Source organism: Diabrotica undecimpunctata, chromosome 7 (genome assembly GCF_040954645.1).
Source record: "Diabrotica undecimpunctata isolate CICGRU chromosome 7, icDiaUnde3, whole genome shotgun sequence".
Classification (NCBI taxonomy): Eukaryota; Metazoa; Arthropoda; class Insecta; order Coleoptera; family Chrysomelidae; genus Diabrotica; species Diabrotica undecimpunctata.
Window position 1 is genome coordinate 135,722,507 of NC_092809.1, and position 24,417 is coordinate 135,746,923.

A 24,417-nucleotide genomic window follows, 5' to 3' on the forward strand; every position below is an offset into this window, starting at 1 on the left:
TTGTATTTATTAGATAAGTAAAAGTCCAAAAAATTTTAAATAATATTTGTTTGAGTAATAATTATTTGTATAATATAACTTGTTTAAAAAACCAACAACAATTGTTGAAGTAAGTATATGCAATAAACGACAATGTGACCATAAGAGAAAAGGAAGATTTTTCAACGCACTAAAACATGTATTAGATAAGGTAAAAGCAAACAAAGATATTCTTCTGATTGGAGATTTTAATAGCCACATAGAAAAGAAATGTGATGATATAGTGGGACGATTTAGAAAAGACAAAATTAGAAACGACAGTGGAAGTCGGCTAATTGAAATATGTCAAGAATACGAGTTGGTCATAACCAACACAAGATTTCAGCATAAAAACTTACATAGATACACATGGGAGGAACTTAGTAAAAACCAAAAATCAATTATTGATTTATTATTAGTTAGAAATGTCAGTAAAACAATAATACAAATGTAAGAGTATACAGACAAGCAGAAGGTGCAAGTAACCACTGATTAGTACTAGAGAAATTTATATACACGGGAAGACGACAAAAAGAAAATCTCCAGAGAGATAAGGGGATGCAAAAAATTAAAAATATGAGGCATAAAATAAAACTTCTACAATAATTTAGTATTTGAACACTATATCAGAATAGGCTACAGAATATGCTACAGATGCTAACGAAGAATGGACCCTAACAGAAATGTATCAACACCAGAAAAAAATAAACAAAGCGGCAAACAAAGTGCAGGGTATTGAACAAGAGAAGAATTAATATTTTAATAAATACAGTGACGACCTAGAAAAGATGATTGAAAAAAAGTACGTTTTATAAATGGCAAAACGACAGAACCACAGGAACACGGGATTTCTATGTTACTCTCAGACAACAAGTAAAACAAAGAATAAGGTTCGAGAAGAACAAATACTGTAGTAACTGAAATAAAAATATTTTACAGATAATTACATCAAGACCATCGGACCATAATCTATCTCTTTGTCTCAAAAATTAAATTGAGGATAAAAAAGATACTAAAATCCAAAAGGTAAATACGCAATTGCTCAAGATAAACGAAATACGTGCTGAGGCTTCAACTTATATAAATCAAGAAATAAAAAGATTACCATTAGAAACGAAAAATACTGAGAATATGAACATTGTTTGGAGCAAAATCAAAGATTCTATTATAAAGACACAGAACGAAACTCAAAAGAAAGAAGCCGAAAACCTTGGATGACACAAGGAATAATGGGAATCATGGAACAAAGAAGAACTTATAGAAGATAAATACAGAGAAAATCGTAAATTAACAAGGAATAAAATAAAACAGGCTAAAGAAAAGTGGATGATGGAAACATACATTGAAGTGGAGGAATAGCAGAAAAAACATGATCATTATATTCTACATAAAAATATCAGAGAATTATCTGGAAAATCACGAACAAACACACTTAAAACGATTAATTGACTTAATAACCCAATTGAAATAAAACAAATATAGAATAAATATATTGAAAATCTTTTCATAAACACAAGAACGGAACCAACACAAATTGATAGCGAGAAAGCTCCAAGAATATTAAAATCTGAAGTCAAACATGTTATAAACAACTAAAAATTTGGCAGAGGCCCCGGGCCAAATAAACATCAAGCTGATTAAACTTATAGATAAAGACAATTTAAGCGCAATAACTATCCTCTTTAACAACATATACAAATCTGGTGGGATACCTACAGAACGGCTACTATTGACCTTTTCTCTGCTACCAAAAACCAAGAATCCCATACACTGTACTGTTTATAGATTGATCAGCTTAATGTCACAATTATTGACAACATTTTTAAAGGCTATCCATGCAAGAATATTCAGAAAGTGCGAAGTAGATATGAGTAACAAACAATTTGGCTGTCGTAATGGCTTCGGAAAAGTAGAAGCTCTGTATAGTTTTACAACGCTTGTTCAAAAATGTGGACACAAACAAAAAATCTTTTCATCACATTTATAGACTATGAGAAAGATTTTGACAAAGTTAAACATACATCAACTCATGTAATGTCTAAAGCGAAAAGGACTCGACAAAAATGATATTAACATAGTGAGAAATCTTTATTGGGACTAATAGGCTGTGGTAACATTAGATGAAAATAGCAAGGTTGCGCAATAGATAAGTAGAGGTGTAAGACAAGGCTACGTACTTTCACCATTACTATTTAATGTATACTCTGAAGAGTTATTTACACAAACACTTAAAAGTGAGAAAGACCTGCAGACGCCACTTAACACAATTTGTGATACTTGAGAACAGTTTGGTTTAACAATTAACAAGTAAGCAAAACGAAGTACTTAGGAATCTGGATTACTGTAAATCTAAATCCAAAATCAGAAGTTCGATCAAAAATAGAACAATCAAGAGCAACTTTTGATGATAAGGAGGAAATTTCTGAGTAACCAAAGACTCAATGTGCAAATTCGATACCGGATGGTAAAATGTTATATCCACTTTATTATTTTTTATGGTGCTGAAGCTTGGACTCTTAATGTTGACTTAGTGAGAAAGCTGGAAGCTTTTGAGATGTGGATTTTTAGAAGAATTTTGAAAATACCATGGAAAAGAAATATTACAAACGAAATGGTTTTGCACTAAATGGAAAGGAACAGACAACTTTTGACGAGTTCTTGCAGCTGATTATGAAGGGTGAGATGAAAGGAAAATGAGGTCCTGGTAGACGACAAATATCCTAGCTGAAAAATATTCGCGACTGGACCGGGTTAAACACACAGGTGCTTTTAAGAAAAGCAGCAGATAGAAACGAATTTGCAATGGTTATAGTCAACCTTCATAAGTGAAGTCGGCACTAGAAAAAAAAAAAGAATTACATCAAAGGAGAGGACAAAGCATTACACAAAATTATTGCATGACAATAGACCGGAGTATATCTCACAAGACACTGTGACAACAATACCAGAGGAAGCAAATCATAGAGGAAAAAATAAAAAAAGCAATAAAGAAAGATAAAAACAACAAAGCACCAGAACCAGGCAACATAAAAATGGAACTACTATAATATGGAGGCGCAAGGATCATATCATTTGAACGAGTGCTATTTAATAAAATTGAAGCAGAAGACGAGATTCCATTCCGCTCCATTCCAGAGGAGTGGAATATGTCATACATGTCCTCCATTTCAAAAAAAAGGTGACAAAAGGTCACCAAGAAACTAAAGAGGACTCAGTGTAATGCCTTCAATAGCAAGAATCTTTTCAACGGTAATAAAAGAAAAAATAAAACAACACATGGACCATTATGGCGAACAACAAAAGCCAGATCATGTGCAGATAATATATTCATCATGAGACAGGCGACAGAAAAAACAAAGAGAAAATGTTGAAACACATATGACCTTTATCTACTTGGAGAAAGCATATGATAGCTTGTCAAGAAAACAACTATAGGAAGCAATGAGAAAAATGCACAATATAACACAAAGAATATATAAAAAACAGAGGTGCAAATAAAGTTAGGCAATGAAATAACAAAAACAGTTACCACAACAAAAGGTCTTAAACAGGGATGTGGTCTTTCACCTTCACATTTTAGCATACATGTAGATCAGGTTTGGAAGAAATAGTATAGAAAATGCGGAACAATGGGCATACCAGTACAAGAGAATATATGACATTCACTATTTTTCGCAGATAACCAAGTTATTTTTGTTCAAGACAGGGAGGATATGGAATTTATAAACAGAAAATTAAAGGAAGAATATAGGCTATGGGGATTCAAGATAAATATTTGTAAAAGCGAATACTTATTTATTGGATTCGAGGTTGCCGATTTAAACCTATGTCTGAACGGAGAGACTATTAGAAGACCACGAAAGATCTCTATGGAGTGATATGGAACAACACTTTAACCAAAAAATAAAACAAAAAAGGATCACTTGATTTTAACATCAAAAAAACTAAATGCATTGTTATAAGCGAAAATAGGATACCACCTAGTCAATTACTAGTTAATCAACAACCTATAACACAAATCACCAACTTTTGTTATCTGGGTGCAAACTTAAATGAACAGTGGGACCAATCGACGGAAATTAAGATAAGGATCGAGAAGGCAAGATCAGCTTTCGTTAAAATGAAAAAAATGTAACAGCCACGATATAAAATTGGAAATAAAAGTTCGTTTACTAAAATGCTACGTATTTTCCGTTCTTTTATATGGCGTGGAGTCATGGACCTTAACTGAATCATCACTGAAGAGACTCGAAGCATTTGAGATGTGTTGAGGATTTCCTGGATAGACAGAGTTACCAACGAAGAAGTACTACATAGAATGGGTAAAGAGCGCGAACTAGTCGTAACCATAAAACGTCGCAAACTAGAATACCTGGGCCATATAATGCGCAATGAACAACGATATGACCTACTTCGGACCATACTTCAAGGTAAAGTGCATACGAAAAGAGGTCCAGGACGAAGAAGAATATCCTAGCTGCATAACCTGCGAAAATTGTTTAACTTAACCACCACCGGACTTTTCAGGGCAGCAGTCAACATAGTCAGAATAGCCATGTTAGCGTCCAACATCCGTAATGGATAGGCACCATAAGCAGAAGAAGGTCAGACACGAAGAATTTTTACGAAAGGGATAGCTGACCATACAGCTAATTTTGTTAATGAATCAACCAATTTTACGTAATATTTTTTTAAGTAATAATTATTTTTATAATACAACTTGTATACATACCTAAAAGTATAACTAGGTCAGAGAGGAAGACTTTTCCGGAAAGGAATAGCAGGACATATAGTTAGTTTTTTTTTTATTGGACCAACCATGTTCACATATTCTAACAATGTAACTACAAAAATTAATAATTTTGTTGTTACAACAAAGAAAAAATTAGACTTTGTAGGAACTAACCTATTCAAAATACTATTTTAAGCCTTGATTAAGAAATGGATATTGAAATATCACTGTTACTGCTGCTAGCAAGTATTTAGTTAGGTCAAAAGTAATAAAACCCAATTTTTATGATATACATAACGAAGCTCATAAAAATAATTAGTTTTAAATTATCATTTGCCTAAAAAAGCTGTTAAAAATAATACTATTATTGTCTTTTATCTTACTGTTAACCTAAGAAATATTCAAAAGATAGATAGAACGTGCAAGGAAATATAGGAACGCATTAGGGGACGTATATAATATGGCATATATTATGAATAAAAGCATCAACCAACGCCTCCAAGTTGGCGTATTATATCTTGAAACTGATACTGAAAGAAATTATTGTGCACATACAGAAAGACAAAACTAGATAAAATCAGAATCTTTGTAACGTAACTGTGTATGTGTGTTTTTATTATTAACAAGTTTGTGATAATATAAATAATAATATAATTTTTTAATAATACAAAATAATAATTTTTTACTTATTAAAGACACTGCTCAATATAAATTTCTTTAACTGTGACTCTTTTATTTATTTTAAATTTTGATTGGTATATTTTTCATTACTAGACACAAGTAAAATATTTATTTATACTTGGGATATTAATTAAATATATATGTATAAATTGAAGTTTGTATTGTTACAGTTTTAAATTACAGCTTGTAAAGAGTTGTGCAACGTCCTACAATAGAGTCAGCTTCAGTTCTATATGAATAAATAAATTGTTCGGAAGTGGGTTAGAGCAGGTAGAGGTACTCTATCATTTCCTAGTTACGTGATCCACATTTACCTGATGTTCAGAATCAGGCCAACTGGGTAAAAGTCCTTGACATTCCTCGTCCATTCTCAAGTGTTCGCCTTTATCACATATATCACTAGTTTATTGCTCATTAATAAGTACTTTTTAACAACGGTTTGTAACAATAGAAAAATTTGTGTAACAACTGTGTCACCGACCGATCTCCATCATTTTAAAAGTCCGCAACGGAACGAAACATCAGTAACAAACTATGAGAATTTCCTTTAGTGTTCTCCCGACCATTATAACACTTTACCACTTCTTCCTCTAACAAAACAAAGAAATATAACAGGAACAAATGGATTAACAACAAAGCACTCGCTGATATAAACTAGAATTTATGTATTTTTAAACGATTTCACACAGTTTTTCATTCACGACCCGTGGAAAATTGATAAATTCGATAGGTTTTCCTCTATCAGCGCAGTTTCGAGTGTTATTAAGATTTTTCCTTGTACGATGTTGTAGCTGATAGAGTTGTGAGTTGCAGAGCGGTTAAAGGTTTTCCTCGGGAAAATTTCCGGAAAATTACGAACGTCGTTCGATCCGGAGCAACACATAGCAACGAAGGGTGCCGCCCTCTCACAGGATACTATGCGCGGTTGCCGGATTTATGACGTTTTCAATTTATTTCGAGATTTTACGAGGTTAAAATTTTAAACTCTAATTTTAATGTATTGGATCATAGTGACAATACATTTTATTTACGCATTTCTAGTTTTGTTTCAAAATTTGTTTTTAATTTTCTTTGATAATCTTTGGTGTGATTTTGCTTTTGTCACTCTTTTTCTCAATTCGTTCGTATCTATAACATTATTTTCTAAGTTTCGTACCTTCATTAAATATCCATGTATAGACTAATTGTCTGAGGAATTGACAAATTGAGAGGATAAACGAATTTAAACGAGGAAATACTACAAATCCTTAAATAATAGCCGTCGAGAATTTAAACCACGATTAAAAATTTATTAAGACACTTAACAGATGGGCACAACATTTCAGCGAACATCTAAATATAAACGATAATAAAGGAGGTTGCAACATAGAAAATAAAAAAAAACAACAACGTCAACTAGACAGTGAAGACACAAGAAGAGAAGAAGTGTCAAATACGATCCTAAAACTCAAAGACAATAAAGCCCCAAGAATCGATAAAATCTGTTCGGAAATGTTTAAAAAAGCACTTTTGCAAAATGTTTAAATACTTATATGGCAGAATTAATTGGTACCAGAAGACTGACTAAAGAGAATAATATGTCCGTTGGACGCTTTGAGCTGGTCAAAGAATTCACATATCTTAGATCGCTAATAAACGCAACAAACACGAAAAGCGACGAAATAAATGGACGCATAGCAATAGCAAACAGAACTGTTCACGGTTTTCAGATACATTTAAAAAATAAAAATATAAATCGGGCAGTAAAGCTCAATATACAGTGTGTAAAAGCCAAATGGAATAAATTCATTATTTAGGTTACTGTACATATTTATAAAAAATCCCGAAACACGTCAAATTTAAATTATAACTTGACATTCTTTAACGTGAAAATGCAATCCCTACCTTCAACCCCCTTAGAATGACAGGTACAACCCCCAATTTTTAAAATAGGAAGTATAGGCTTGTGATATATCGTTTGAAAGGTCTTTTCATTCTCCATTCAAAAATGTTGTCGCTTTCAAGTTTATTAAGATTAATTAAGATAAAATAAATTAAAATCATGTGGTTACCGAAATTCGCTAAAATACAATCAAAAACTAAAATGTAATGCAAAACGTAATAAAATGTAGAACACGAAAAAGAACTATGAATGTTAATGAAGTAGATGTTCAAAATGTTCACCGCGAACGTCTTGGCAACATCATAATCTCAAATAAAACTGTCTTCTAACATTATTTAACATAACAGGAGTGATCGACCTAATCGCAAGCGTTATTCGTTCTTTTAAGTCATTTAAATCAGAAGGTTTAGTTTTGTACACATGGCTCTTCACATATCCCCATAAAAAGAAATCTAATAATGTAAGATCAGGTGATCGCGCTGGCCATTCAATCGATCCTCGCCTCCCTATCTACCGATTGGGAAATATTGTATCGAGGTACTGCCGGACATTAAGTTGGTAATGTGGTGGTGCTCCATCCTGCTGAAACCATATCGTATTGTTCACTTTCTCATTATCAAGACCTAAACGGGAAATAAGTTTTGAGTATATTTTAGCGAATTTCGGTAACCACATGATTTTAATTTATTTTATCTTAATTGATCTTAATAAACTTGAAACCGACAACATTTTTGAATGGAGAATGAAAAGACCTTTCAAACGATATATCACAAGCCTATACTTCCTATTTTAAAAATTGGGGGTTGTACCTGTCATTCTAAGGAGGTTGAAGGTAGGGGTTGCATTTTCACGTTAAAGAATGTCAAGTTATAATTTAAATTTGACTTGTTTCGGGATTTTTTATAAATATGTACAGTAACCTAAATAATGAATTTATTTCATTTGGCTTTTACAAACTGTATACAAGACCTTAATAAGACCGGTTTTGATGTATCGGTCTGAAACGTGGACCTTATCTCAAAATGACGAAAGACTTTTTGGTATTTTTGAGAAAAAGATTTTTGGGGCCGTAAATGAAAATTGGCTATGGCGCCGAAGATGCAACTTTGAACTATATCAGTTATAAACCGATTCAGATGTTGTGAAATTCGTTAAAGTGCAGAGACTTAGAGGGGCTGGACACATTGCTAGGATGTCAGATCACGACTAGATTAACATTTTCAAAACCAGAGGGCACAACTAATTAGTGAAAAGAGATACCACATCAAAAATCACTAAAATGTAATCTTGTGGAAGTTCAAAGTTATTAATAAATTCACTAAAGTGAAAAGAATCAACAATATTAAAGTTGTTATTATAGTTATAAGATTTATGGAGAAGATATGAATATGATTTATTCTCCATTTATAGAAAACAAACTCAAACCAACAGATATTTAAATTACCATCCAAATCACAACGTAAACATCAAAAAAAAATTATTAAATTATATAATAGAGCCTCAAATACCTGCTCTAATGAAAATGCATTTCAGGTAGAAAAAAAAGTACTAAAAGAGTCATGTATGGTGTCATTCGATAGATTTTTGTAAAATATTGAACACTTTTTTTCAGTCTTTTGATCCAATGTAAATTCTTCGAAATATTCGACCATATCGCTTCTTTTGGCACACCCAGTACGACCTTAATACTGAGTGTAGTTCCTAGAAAGACAAGAGACAGGTTAAAAAAAGATGATAATAGACAACAAGATAATATATTTCTGAAAGCAAGAAAAAGAAAAATAAAGGCTGGTTATTTATTTTCTGAATCAATTTTATATAGGACAATCATGGTGAAGAAAAGTTAAAAGCTTTGGACTGGCTGCCGAGTGTTCAAAGAACAATAATATTGGACAATACCTTTAACATATGTTTGGTCTACCCTTCTTAGATCTATTAGAGGTATGTAAATATTTTGCTAAAGAGCTTATTAAGATATTACAAGAACATCAAGTCGCACAACAGTTTGTTTACTATTTAGTTGTTATAAACTACTTAATGTGGCATAAAAGACTAAGGTAGTCAGTACTTTTTAAAAAGATAGATAGAATAGAAACATATAAAGAGACATAAATAGGAAAGCAGATATCACATAGAAATAAAACGACAATATGATTTATACTACTGCATAATTATATACCTCATTTAAACACATATTATAAATTTAATATATACCCAATACGTACGAATTATTATAGTTCACAGTATTTGTTAAACAATTCAAACAATGAAATTAATTGGGATGCTTGAATCAATTGAATAGTTTTGGGAAATGGGAAACATAACATATTCAAAGAATTCTCCACACAGGTTATACATATTTTATCAATATAATTGTAAAAAAATGTTGCGGTGTTGCCAAGCCTAGCCAAAGAAATTTACTATTTACTATTGTTACGGATATATATATATATATATATATATATATATATATATATATATATATATATATATATATATATATATATATATATATATATATATATATATATGTACACGGAAAAACCTAAATTAATAAGAAAAATAAAAGAGGTCAAGTGGAGATGGAAACACGCATTGAGATGAACTAATTACAAAAAAAAAACAGGATATTACAACTTACATTAAAAGTTAAAGAATTATCTGGAAATCACGAAGAAAAACACCTAACCGAATAATTGACAAAAACAATAAACCTATTAACAAACCAGATGAAATAAAACAAGTATGGACTGAATATATTGAAAATTTTTCATGGACACAATGACGGAACCAATTCAAATAGGTAGTCAGGAAGGCCAATATTAATAAAATCTGAATTCCAGTTTGCTATAAACATATTGAAATCTGGCAAAGCCAGTGGGTCAAATAAAGTTTACATCGAGGCAATTAAACTTATACTTAAGGACAACACAAGCGCAATATCTGTGCTCTTTAACAACGCGTACAAATCGGACGAGATACGTACAAAATGGCTACTATTGATCTTTGTTCTACTACCAAAAATCAAGAACCTCAAAGTTATAATTATAGATTAATCAGTTTCTTCTTCTTCCTCTTTATAAGCAATTCTGCTTGTCATTGGCGGATTAATACCTCTATGAAAGGTTGTCACTCCATCTTTTGCGCGGTCGTCCGATACTTCTTTTGCCGATTGGTGACTTATCTCTTGCTATTTTGACGACACGGGTCTCCTAAATTCCGCTTATATGGTTATTCCATTCTTTTTTCTATTTTGTGTCCCTTCATTTATGCACTGTACGTTACATTTTCTTCTAATGTCTTCACTTCTCTTTCGATCTCAGCATATTTCGTGTAATTCTTCTCAGTACTCTCATCTCCGCCGTTTCCAGTAGCCTTTGCGTTGTGGCTGTGTCGGGTTTTGTTTCTGAGGCGTATGTCATTATTGGTCTTACACTTGCTTTATTAATTCTTGACTTCATCTCAGTGCTAATGTGTCTGTTTCACCATATAGTCTTATTAGGGCATTTTGTCAGTCTATTTTCTTTTTGTACTTGATCTCTCACTTCTTTGTCTATAGCTAGATAGTGTAATTCCCAGGTATTTTATTTCCATTACTTGTTAAACACTGATGCCATCAATTTCTATTTTACGTCTGGTTGATTCTTTGCTGACTACTATTGTTTTAGTTTTCTTGGATGAGATTGTCATATTAAATTCTTTTGCTCTTATGTTAAATCTGTGGACCAGTCTTTGCAGACTATCTTCATCTTGGTCTATCAATATTACGTCGTCTGCGTAACAGAGTATGTTGATTTCTTTGTTTCCCATTCTGTATCTTCTTCCTTTGGTAACGGTTTTGATGATTTCATCCGTGATCAAATTGAAGAGCATGGGGCTCAATGACTCCTCTCGTGTTATTCCTCTGCCTATTTCTAAAGGTTCTGTAAATTGTCCATCTATTCTGACTTCCATTTTGTTGTTTTGGTAAATGTATCGATAGTTTTTATAATATTTAAGGGAACTTCTCTATTATACAGAAAATGGATTACATCTTTGAGTTTTACCTTGTCAAACGCTTTTTTTAGGTTTAATTTAATTAATCAGTTTAGTGTCACAATTATTGAAATCATTTTTAGAGGTGATACAACAAGAATATTCAGAAAGTGTGAAGTGTAGATGCTAGAAGAGTGTGAACTCTTGCTCAAATATGTCAAGGCCAACAAAAAGGTATTTACGTCGCTTTTAAAGACTGTAAAAAAGCTTTCAACAAAGTTAAACAAAACATTCTCATGAAATTTTCTATTTTTGTGGGGAATAAGCCACAATTTTGCTTTAAAATTAAGTTTATTTGACGTTTCTATTTTCACTTCGGAAATCATTCTCAAAATATAAAAATTAATAAATTAAACAAATTATGTTTTTGTTGTTGGGTGAAAAATTCTTCTAATAATTTAATTTTATCTTTCTCGTTTATATTGACAATACAGACATTATATATTTTAAAGTAGATGACTTAAAAATGATATTGCCAACATTTTTAAGTTGCGTTCCTGGGACGACTTTATAGTAAGATAATTTATTCGATTACATAAAATCAACTTTAACTGTGTTAAACTTTAACTAAAAAGACAAGGCTGTGTACTCTCACCATTACTATTTAATTTATACTGCAAAGAGTTATTTACACAAGCACTTGAAAATGAAAAGAAGAGATCAAGATAAATAATGGAACTAAATAATATTCGATATGCTGACTATATAATCATTATCGCTGAAACTAAGAGAAACCTTCAGACGCTACTAAACACAATTTGAGATACTCTGAAACAGTTTTTTGGTTTAATACTAAATATGAAGAAAATAAAACAATGGTTATCAGTACGAAAGGTAAGGTCATAACAAATATCCAGAGAGAAAATGGTCGTAACAAATATCCAAAAAAGATATTGAACAAGTTAAACAAATGAAATACTTAGGAATCTGGATTACTGAAGATCTAAATTCGAAATCAGAAATTCGATCTAGAATAGAGCACTCAAGAGCACTTCGGTAATGAGAAATTTTTCGAATAACCAAAGACTTAATCTGCAAATCCAATATCACATAGTAAAATTTTATATCCACTATTTATACTTTTGTTTATGGCGCCGAAGCTTGGACTGTTAACGTTGGATTGTAATAAGAAAGCTGGAAGGTTTTGAGACGCGACTTTTTAGGAGACTTTTAAAAATACCATGGGTATATCATATTACGAACGAAATAGTGTTGCACAGAATGGAAAGAGACATTTTTATCGAGAGAAAGACAGCATATTTGGGGCACATACATAGAAATGATAAGTACAAGTTATTGCAGCTGATAATGAAGGATACAATCGAAGGTCTTGTTAAACCACAAATATTTTAGCTAAAAAACATTAACGACTGAACCGGATTAACTACACGTTTTAAGAAAAGTAGAAAATAAAAGCGAATTTGCAATGGTTATAGCCAGCCCTTGGCGAATTTTCCTGCGCCCTTTATGGCAGAGAAAAATTTGCCAAGCTCTCGTGTTTGAATTAATAATCAACAAAGTGTTATGACGTCATTTCAGGTTCTCATGCTTTCGTCAGATACTTGAGATGAATGCAAAATCAAACACGTTAGCCTATAAAGGTGCCATCCACTTTGATGACCATCAACGAAAACGACCTAATAATATCGTTTTCTGTCATTTGCGCTAGATGAAATGTGCAAAAATTCACATCTTTTAACAAAAGCTTGCTATTGCTTGTAAACTTTTGATTGTGGGGGTGTTAACCCACTGTACAACCTCGGGGTTTATTATGGTGTAGTTATTAGCGTGTAGTTTTAAGGCATTGAAAATTCGTCTTTTGTCCTCTCTCGTCTGCTACCTAATGCACACACATTGTAAGCCATGCACCCAGTACAGAGTTCTATTTCTAGAACCTCCGAATCTTTTGTCGGCAATAGTGTACATTACTGGGAGTTTTATATATTACAGTATGAACATCGGCAACCCATACTGCCTCCAACATCCTTTAACAACCCCACCACCAAATCGGGGGCCAATTTTTTTGCGGCATTTCCAGTTTTTTAATGAAGTCTTCCTTAACACTAATAGTTGTATATTCCACCATAACCACATCATCGACAAAAGCTACTATAATACGAGGACCTTGATTTATAAAGAGAAGAGATTTTATCGTACTATATTCTACAATGCAAAGCTGAAGAGGAGTATGGGATAGGACATATTCCTGTTTAGATCAAAGAATTTTTAATAAATGCTGTAGCATTGCTGTAGCAAAATAAAGAGAAATTTTTTTAGCGTTTTTATTTTATAATAAAAACCGGTATTTCATATGAAATTATTTTTGTAAAATAATTATTTTGATAAAGGTTTTAAATTTGATTTTATACAGAGGCCCAATCTTTTTGATGCTGTGTCTAAGTAATCGAATTTCAAGAAAAATATTGTTAACAATTTAAATTCAAATTTTGCTTGTTTGATTAACGATATTGTTTATTTAAAAACTCATTAGTAACCAATTAGAATATTATAATTTATTAAAACATTATTTTCAAAACCTTCCAAAAACAAAACAACATAATATAAAAAACTTTTTCAGAAAAAAAATATATCTAATACCGTTTCGCATCCCACTTCTCTCAAAAAACAAACAAATGACTTCGAGTTTTGTTAATCTACCTTCGGGAGGAAAACTTGGTCATTTGTCATTTTTTTAGACACTAATGACTCAGTTTGTTCGTTAAGAGAAATTAATAACGAAGAATATAATCTATTCTTCCTTCCCATTACATTTATGAATGTATTTATATATAATTTTCCAACGCTTTATCAAATTATTATTTTTATCTTTAAGTTCCAGAAAAAGAATAAATTAGGAATTGGCAAAATACTTACGTTAATGATAAAAAAATAATTATACATTCGTCTTTGGTATATTATGTAGGTTTTCAAGTTTTTCCTAGAAGGAAATATCTCGGTTTTTTAATATGATAACGTCATGATAAACTAAAAAATTTTAATGGTCTAATTCTTACACTTTTTTAACCATATATCTAAATGTAACAAATTTGGTTTGGACGTGTTCAACGTCGATATGTCAATCATTTAATAGTAAGAATTGCTAATTTTTAAGTTCCTGGAAGGAGTAGAAGAGAAAGACCAAAGTAAATCTGGAGAGACACTTAGCCAAGACATGTCGGTAAAGGGGATTAATATTGATATGACCCAAGATAGTAACTTGCAAAAAAAAATGTAATTAGAGAAACCGATAGGGGCATAGGCATAAAGGCAAAGAGAATAACAAAAGACTATATTCTGTTATATCATGTTATACTTGCTTTTGCGTCTTAATCTTTAAGTTTATTGTCGTAGTTATTGTTCTTACTAGTAAATCCAGACTGTCGAATGCCAATTGCTATAAGATGTATTGATTTTTTTCGGTATTTTTCGTGATGTGACATGCTCAATTAGATTAAGATATTTTTATTGCTATCTAGAAGACTGAACTAACCTAAAATTGATTGATAAATTATTTTCTGATTCACCATGGCACTAAATTTATCTGAAGCTGTTCACTAACTACATAATGATGGTAATAGTAGTTCAGTATTAAAGATATTTCCTTAACACATGTGCGTTCATTAAAAAACATCTATCGTAAAAATATAATTTTTTTTTTATTAAATCACTACCTTATAAATTGTTTGTAATAAAAATAGATTGTGTTTTCTACTTTTTGGTTTTTTGTTACTGATTTATTTATTCGCAAAATATTAACATTAGTTATTCTTATCGAATCAACTTCCTACTGTTTTCGTAACTAAATATTTATACAAGCATTTCAGGAAAAACGTTTAGAATGTAAATAATGACAATATTAAAGTGTGAACGATATAATATATGTATATAGCCAACCGTTTCTTGGGCGCCACCGGAAGAAAAGCGATTGCCCTTTAACTCACTTTAATGTTGCTAGGAACTTCTGACATTTAGATTTAGATTATTACTTTATTCAAGGAGCTTAACATGATCATAATCTTTTTTTTTGTAAGAAAATAATTTTTTAGAATGTTGTTATTAGTCGTCACCAATGAATAACCTTTTAATTTTTAATGGTAAATATTCAATTTAGGTACTTATCTTAACTGCAAAAAATAAGTCCACCTTAGTTTGTTTTAGAATATGATTACTGTTTAATAATGAATGAAAATTGCACTTTGACATAGATCCCAATGTCTGATTCCAATTTAAATAGTTTAAAAATGGAAACAACATTTTAAAGAACTGCTAACGGATATAAACCAAGACTCAATAGCCCAGTCTGGTTAAAAAAAAGGTCGAAAAATTTTTCGCAGATATCTGAAGCTTTTAAGACATAGGTGGGGGTTACTAGATGACGAATAGATGAAAAAGTACTCGTATTTTTACTTTGCGTTTTTTTTTTAACGATAATTTATGGTCACAATTTTCATTTTTTGTCTATAAGTTTTTTCCCTTATATTTTACATAAACAATATAAATATCTTTTTTTTTTAATTCAAATTGATAAATAATTTACGGAGATATTTATAAATTTTATTAATTTATTTATTAACAAAATAAACTATTATTAATACATTTAAACATCGAGGAATTACCGTATTTTAAATTTGTGCGAAATTTGTTTATCCCTGAGGCTAAATATTTAAACTATTGAACTTGCTTTATTAATGACGCTAGACACATTTAGCAAATTTCATAGGATTCTTTGAGACTTAAACTATCTCAGAACTTAAATGCATATTGCGTTTTCATCGAAATTATTTACAAAATAAACGTTTGAAAAAGGGGTATGTTTTTTACTTATAAACAATTGTAATATCTTCTATATTTTTCAAGCTACAGACTTGTACGTACAACCATTGGATAGCTGATAAAAAACTTACAATAAAAAAAAAACCTTTTATGACCAATAGGAACGAAGTTAGGGACTATTTTTTAAAAAATCATATCTCCATTTTTTTATAATAAACATTAAGAAGTAAAATTTGCACACAAATTTTGAATGAAAATCTAAACTTTATATTAAAACTTATAGCTATAAAATTCATCCAACCTTTCTAAACTTACAGCCCTTTGAAACGAAGGTACTTTCGAAAGATCGACATAGGAAAGTGGAAGGAATAACTGTTTCAGCTCCGTTTTTTTTTTTTTTTTTTTCGAGATCGGAACTTCAAATTGAAACACGTTGGAAAAATTTACATTACCTCCGCTTCCATTGCAGTTAGAAGCCTCGTTTTTTAATCTGGGGTAGCTCATCAAAATATGAATATCTATATAGTTTTCACTGGCCGGGAAATATGGGAAACCTCGAAAAAATTACTTTACTTTACTAAACTGTAAAAACTGAAATCCTAATCCATAAAAAAGTTGGTGGCATTCGAAACGTGGCTATATGGGCGTATTCTTAAATTTCATTGGACTTCAAAAATCTTAAACGAAGAAGTGTTAAGAAGAATTGGACATGGCTAAAAGCTTATAAACAGAATTAAAATAAGAAAAACATGGTATCTGGGCCACATACTCTGAATCTATAAATACTCTCGTCTACACACCATCATACCAGGAAGAGTAGAGAGAAGAAAAGGCTTAGAAAGTAAGAAGAAATCTTGGCTGAAAAATATCAGAAATTGGACTAACCTTAGTGTTGAATGGATATTCCACATTGCGAAAGATAGCGAATCGTTTAAAGAAGTGATTTCCAACTTTCATTAGAAGACAGCACAATAAAAAGAAGACATTAATCTTCTAAACTTCGGCGACAATTGATCCAGTAAAATCTGTCTCGAACTCTAACCAGTGCTCTTTTGACTCAATTTCCTCCAGAAAGGCTGATATGAAATTCTTGCGACAGAATTTCAATGTACGATTTTGGAAGTACCACTTGTTGAACTGTACGTACTCCCTCGGGACTTTCCCACTTCCATTGGATTACTGGAAAGATAGGAAGGACTTCTGTTATCCCCAGCACGCCTCTATAGTTCCACTGGATTTGGTTATTTCCTGCCAAATAGGTCTTACTCCATTTTTAAGACATTCTCGTATGACTTTTAAGTCATTATCTTTCTTTTAATTAGTTTTTAGGTTTTCCCGGACACTCTGATTATTATCTTCTTCCTGTTTAACTTTAGTTACCTAGAGACGTACTTCTTCGGTTACGACCTCCTTTTCTTCAAGTACTTTACAGTACTGGCATAGTTGTCCCAAACAGAATAGGCTAGAAAATATAGACATTGTTATGGAGACGCCCTTTTCGATGTACCACATCGAAGTTATACTGTTCGAGTCTCTCTATCCCACCGCTGCCACCAATGTTACTCTTCTTTAAAATCACTTTATTTCGAACAGCAACAATATTACAATATTTGTTGACAACTTAAACTTAATGACAACTATCAACTTTAAAAACTTAATTACTTCTGTTTTTTAAACTGTCAACTTTCTGTGATTATAAACATTTTCTAAAGTTCTAGACATTACTAGACATTTCGGGATTTTTCGATGATATTTCAAAAAGTCTCGATCTTTTTAAATATATATTATGATTTGAAAAAGTAGAAGAATTTTATAGACAGAAAAAAGGAAGAAGAAGCTAAATTTATGAAAAAAATTGTTATTTGTACGTGGAGATAAGAATAGAGAAAGCCTTGTAATTACATTATGGTTTCTTTGTGTGTGTGGGTGTTAGAAATGATACAAACTTTATATGGTGAATGATTTAAATTAGAAACTTATTTTGAAATATTAGTTTAATATTAATTTAAAATATATAAAAGAAACAAATTTGTTTCGTTAACAAAATTCATAGGAAAACCTTTTACCTGTCTTCTTCATGGTTTAAATAAAAATAATATAAGCAATTTAACGTTGTCTACGTAATTATCGAGGTGCTGTGTTATTCTTTTTATCAAAAACAAAAAATGAGAACGTTGAGTGATTTTTTGATATATTGGAAAATTTGATTTGTTTTTGAAACGCAAAAAGATGATTGGTTAAAAAGAGAGAGTGTGGAAGGAGACTTTAAATGTTGGATGAATTTCTATCCTATCCTATCCTAATCCTATTTCCTATTGAACACCAGTTAAATATAAAGGAATATCTGAACTCAAACAAAAACCCTGAGATATAATTAAGTCTAATTAATTAATAATTTGGCGTCTGTATTTAAAATGATCCAGATATATGAATTTAAAAACTCACTAAATAAATTTTATTTGTTAATTATATTGAAATTAATTAAAATTAGAAATTTTATTTAATTTTCTAATAGATTTCAAAATCATAATATATATATATATATATATATATATATATATATATATATATATATATATATATATATATATATATAATACGTTCAAATTATCGGGTATAGTGGTCTATAATAAAAATCTTTCTTTTTTTTAAATTACTCAATATTTCGCTATTTATTTAAAAGCTTCCTCAGGAGTAAACTAAAAACAATTTGAACATTACAAAAAATGGCGTACAAATAAATTTTAAAACACTTACAGAATTTAAAAGATTTCGCAAATAAAAACTGACATTGAAGTATTTGAAATTTTGAATGTCAAAATTAAATTGTCTTAAATAATCACTTCTAATATATATTAATATATATATATATATATATATATATATATATATATATATATATATATATATATATATATATATATATATATATATATACTACAACAAATCATGGATAAAAAGAGACAGTAACTCAAATCCAATATTTGGATAGACATAAGAGAATAAAAAAAATGGGAAGAACACATACTATTCTACAAAGTTTTGCCATCATAAACATGCTTTAAATACACCGTGTTCCAATTTAATTTGTTCCACAATCAAATTAACAATATTACATACCAGGCGTCCGTAATTTTTTTGTTTACCTGCTAATTGTAACTCGCTGTATAGCCATTACTTTTCACCCCTGGATAATTACACCCTCTGACCTATTCACCAATAAAACTGGAACATATCTACAAACACATTTTACATTAAAAATACAACACGAGGGCTGGTTGATGGTGATGCTGCCCGCCGTTCGACCCTGACCGTTCCATATTTTCTTTTTGCCGTTTTCCCATTTCCCTCTTTCGGCTCTTGTGCAATTATTGGAAGGAGTTCGAAACCGAATGATTCTTTTTATGTCGAGTGGTTTTAATTGGAAAAAATTTGAATGAAGAGCTTTGTGACGATGGATCGTAGAGGACCATTGATGCTTTCGACTGGCCTTTTTATGTACTGAATTAAAATCCATTTATGATACATATATATATTATATATATATATATATATATATATATATATATATATATATATATATATATATATATATATATATATATATATATATAATAGAATAAAAAAATAGTTAACCAATAGCCCTTTTATTGACTCCAACCCATCCAAAACAGTTATATATTTGTTCCAAACGAGTCACAAGTACTTCTTTTTTCTTATTCTTATATATATATATATATATATATATATATATATATATATATGTATAAATATATACATATATATATTTATGTATATATATATATATATATATATATATATATATATATATATGTATATATATTTAAATATATCGGGAAAAGGAGTATGACCGTTAATCCAATTAAGGATCACTCGAAGAGTGGGGGATTTTTCGGTCAAAAGGTGGAGAAAAAGACAAAGAAGGTGGCTACTTCATCTATTTATTTGAAGACGTTTCGCTCTGTAATCAGAAAGAATCATCAGTTCATATAAAAAGAATAATACGAAAAACCAAACATCCATAGAGAGGTCAATACAAACGTGTTACCTCAAAAAGACATGTAGCAGTCAATGGTATAATCTGTAAAGAAGCTTAAGATATTAGACATTAATAGTTAAGTTGTATAAACAATTAATTGAAACTACATACAGTTTACAATTAAACTCAAACTTAGAACAGCAAAAGACCATGTGGTTATTATACATGTAATTTAAAAAAATATTTTAAAAAAACTTATGTAAAAAATAAGTATTTATACCGAGAACTAACAAGATCATAAGATTACACTTCCAACAGTGTAATATTCATTTAATTTAATTTTAACTTTAGGTAACATTATTGAAGTGATTATAAAAGTTTACTATAGTAATCTTATAAAAGGTGTAATGAAGTTACCACGAAATGCATCCACGCTTTCCGGAGACACTCGGCCAATGGGAGCCCATTTTGAAGCCACTGAACTATCACGTGAAGAGACAGTGTCCTTGAAGTCAAATCATGACAAACAACAAGGCGAGTTACCAACCGCTAATGCAATAAAGCGGTAAGTTTAAAGATATGATAAAGTAGGTGAAAACCTTGTCTGTACGAACCATTAAATGAAAGAAACAGATGCTTAGAAACACCATATTACTTTCAGGGAATGGCTCGAGGAAAAAAGAACAAACAAGTGAGGTAGATCCTTCCATATCATAATATAAGTCACTAAGTTCTAGCTGGTTAGTCAGCCACAGGTACCGATTTAATTCAACTTCCAACAGTCCAAGGTTCATAATCTTTTGGAACTGAGAAATTAATAAGAATTATATGAATCAAATTAATTTAATTTAAATTTTATGAAACTGTTTCATCAAAAATTATTTTATATATTTTATAACATTGTTAAATGAATCAATAAAAAATGAGTTGAATCGCAATCTTTATTTAAGTTAAGTAAGAAAATGTTATTTGAATTTATATAAAGAGTGAATATATATATATATATATATATATATAATATATATATATATATATATATATATATATATATATATATATATATATGTATAAACACACCGTAGGGGTCAATTTTATAGTGAAAAAAACCCATTAAGCCTAATTCTGCAATATTAATGCATGATAAATTTGGCTCAAGTTACCAATGTCCGTTCTCTTATTCAGAGCTTTAGGGTGTTTAAGTATCGAACATATTTCCAAAAACTGCCTTTTCACGAGATTGCGTTGGTTGCCAAGAATCTTAACTTCATTAAAGTCCACTTTATGATTTGTGATAATAGCATGCTGAGCAAGAGCACAAGTATGCTTAAATAAGTTGATATCACTGCGGTGTGCCGTAAGACACACAGTGATCTCAGTGATCTCCCTGTCTGACCGATGTAACACGAGTCACATTCAGCACAAGGTATGTGATAGATGACATTGACTTGTTCCAAAAGGGACAAGGGTGTTTTAGTTTTAGAAAATAAATTTCTGATCGTCTTGGCATTCTTAACCGCAATTTTAAGAGGCACATTATTATGTTTGTACAGTTTAATTAGCTTTTCAGTAACTTGAGGGAAATAGGGTAAAGAGGAGTAATGGGTAGTTGGAGTCCCAAGTGCAGTAGTAGGCAGAACAGTGTTAATAATGGTATTATTTGATATTACTCTAAGTTGGTCACCATTGGGTATGTCATTTAATGAGGAACCATAACTTTGTAACTAAAGGTATTTGCTAATGCGGGAAGATGGGTAGGAATTCTCAATCAATATGTTCCTGAGGAGTTGAAGGGATTCCCTTTGATTAAACGGGTGTGTTAGCCTATTCAGCCTGCAGCTTAAAGCTTTAATAAGGTTTAATTTATATTTAAGAGTATATATATATATATATATATATATATATATATATATACTTTATTTATATAGACGTAGATACCACGTTTAATGTACCATATGTTCTATTTTTCTTCTGAACCGTTAACTGTGTTTCGATGATTTTTATTTCACATTATAGGTCTATTTTTATGAATTTGCTATAACAATATTTTTCAAATATTTTTATATGCCATTTTCTGTCACAATGGTCATCTATTAATATTATTATCACTAAGTATACGATAATTTTTGAAATATTAAAAATTATATTAAACTGCGCAATACCGTAAACCAAAACTTTTGAAGCAAAACGGTTGTTGAGCCAACTTAGGAGGTTATTTTTAATTTTTTATTCATTATTTTGTTTGATTATTACTGTACTATAATATTTCAAATTAGCATAATAAGTATGTATAAAAATTTAAGCTTTTTAAGTGACATATTTTCTAAAATTCCGGATCAGTGTATACAGAAAACTTTCCAAGAAACGAGATTAACATGTCAAGCTTAATGCGACGACATACAAAGCTGGTAAAAGCCCTGCTAACCATATAACAAAAAGAATAACGCGATAATCCTGACAGAAGGAAAAGAAAACGCATCTTTAAGTGTTTTGGCACTTTTCCATGAAGATTCAATTCAGGATTAAAGCGTAACAATGGGGTATTAAGTATAGAGTAATATTTGATATCTGACGCTCTTAAAGAAAGTAATAAAAGAAGTGGTTAAAATAAATAAATTGAATGAAATAGTGAATCAAAAATAGTTATTTCGTAGTCATGTATGCAACAAGTACATAAGGTCATACAGTGTGACCCATTTAGATTGGAAACACCTCTATAAAATTTGAAGTTGTTAACCGATTTTAACCAATTTTTTTTTTAAATGTCATGTAATAAAAGGTCTATTGCGGAACAAAATATGAAATATTTAGTTAAATTTTCAGGGCATTCTACGATACTTTTTCTTCGTCAAAAATGGAGAATTTGTATTAGCGATTTTTTTATTAAAAAAATTTCTACGCCACTGGATTTAGAATGGCTTCAAATAGCTATGACAAAAATTTCATTAAGATATATTTATTAATAACAAATTTATGACAACTTAAATGTTTAAAACTCACTAAGAAAAAAACACTCTGTATTAACGTTAAAAAAAACACTCTGTATTAACAGAAACATGGAAACATAATTTTAGTTTAAATCCTAGTTGCCTCTACCAATCCACCATCAAATTGGATACATTTGTCGTAGCGTTTATGAATATTTCTAATTACATTTCTTAGTTGTTGGGGAGTAATTTCTGCATATGCCTGTGGAATTCTTGCACGAAGTTCGTTTACGTCTCTTGCACGGGTTTGGTAAACTTTTTGTTTGATTGATAACTCCCTAGAGAAAGAAGTCTAAAATTGTGAGATCTGGAGATCTGGGTGGCCAATCTATTAACGGACTACCCCGGCCTATCCAACGGTTCGGATAATTTTCATTTAGCCATTGCTTCACGGTTCTGGCGTAATGAACAGAACACTCATCTAACTGGATATACAAATGTAATCTTTCATTAATTGGGAGCTCATGAATAGCATCCCACAAGTCGGTGTTTAAAAATTCTAAAAAGTTCTGTGAGTTTAAGTTTTCTTCAAAAAAGAAAGGACCAATAACTCGTTCAGTATACCACACCAGACATTGATTTTTTGAGAATACTGGCTTTTACAGTTTATTACCCAATGGGGATTATCTGCTGTCCAATAGCGACAATTTTGTGATGATACTACTCTATTTGTAGTGAAAGTGGGTTCGTCGGTAAACAACAGGTTTTTTAGAAAATTTATATTGTTTAAATATTCCCCTTGAGCCCATAAACAATATTCTAAACGTTTTGCTTTGTCGCCTTCTTGTAATGTGTGTAAGACTTTTAGTTTGAAAGGTTTAATATTATTTACCTTAAGACATCGCCGAATACTCTCTCGTGGCACATTCAAATATAAACTGGCATTCCTTAAACTGGCATTAGGGTTATTTTTGAAATGATCTAAAATGATTTGATCATTTCATCTTCTTTTTTGTAACGGGTTTTTTTTAAAATTAGTTTTGATACTGCACCATATTCATTAAATATTCTAATTATTTTGTTTACCGTACCGCATCTAATATTAGGACGATCCACATGTCTGTCATTAAATATTGTACAAACTTCCCTGGCCCTTCTATCGTTATCTCCCAAAAGACGTATAATTTCAATTTTTTATGCTACCACTGAAATTTGTATGACACAAATAATGTCAAACAGTAATATCGTTGTCTTGGCAACTGAGATTTAAGTTGTAGCTTGTAAAGTTATTAATAATGTAAGTGCGTTACTTGCATTAAATTTTTATGCTATTTTAAACATTTTTTTGTCTAGTAGTGGTTTATTATTAAAA

The 24,417-nt window shown here is 30.6% G+C and overlaps 1 protein-coding gene across 2 annotated transcripts in view; it reads right to left on the minus strand.

The window, feature by feature from the left end:
* Shab (potassium voltage-gated channel shaker cognate b) overlaps positions 1-24,417 on the minus strand; it is a 408,461-nt gene that overhangs the window by 329,125 nt on the left and 54,919 nt on the right. The window contains exon 1 of one of the 2 annotated variants that reach the window (XM_072538290.1): positions 5,746-6,216. The exons of the other annotated variant lie outside the window; for it this stretch is intronic. The gene's annotated coding sequence lies outside the window, so the exon portion shown is untranslated. Of the gene's footprint in view, positions 1-5,745; positions 6,217-24,417 lie in introns of those variants that run through there. 2 annotated transcript variants of the gene reach the window in all.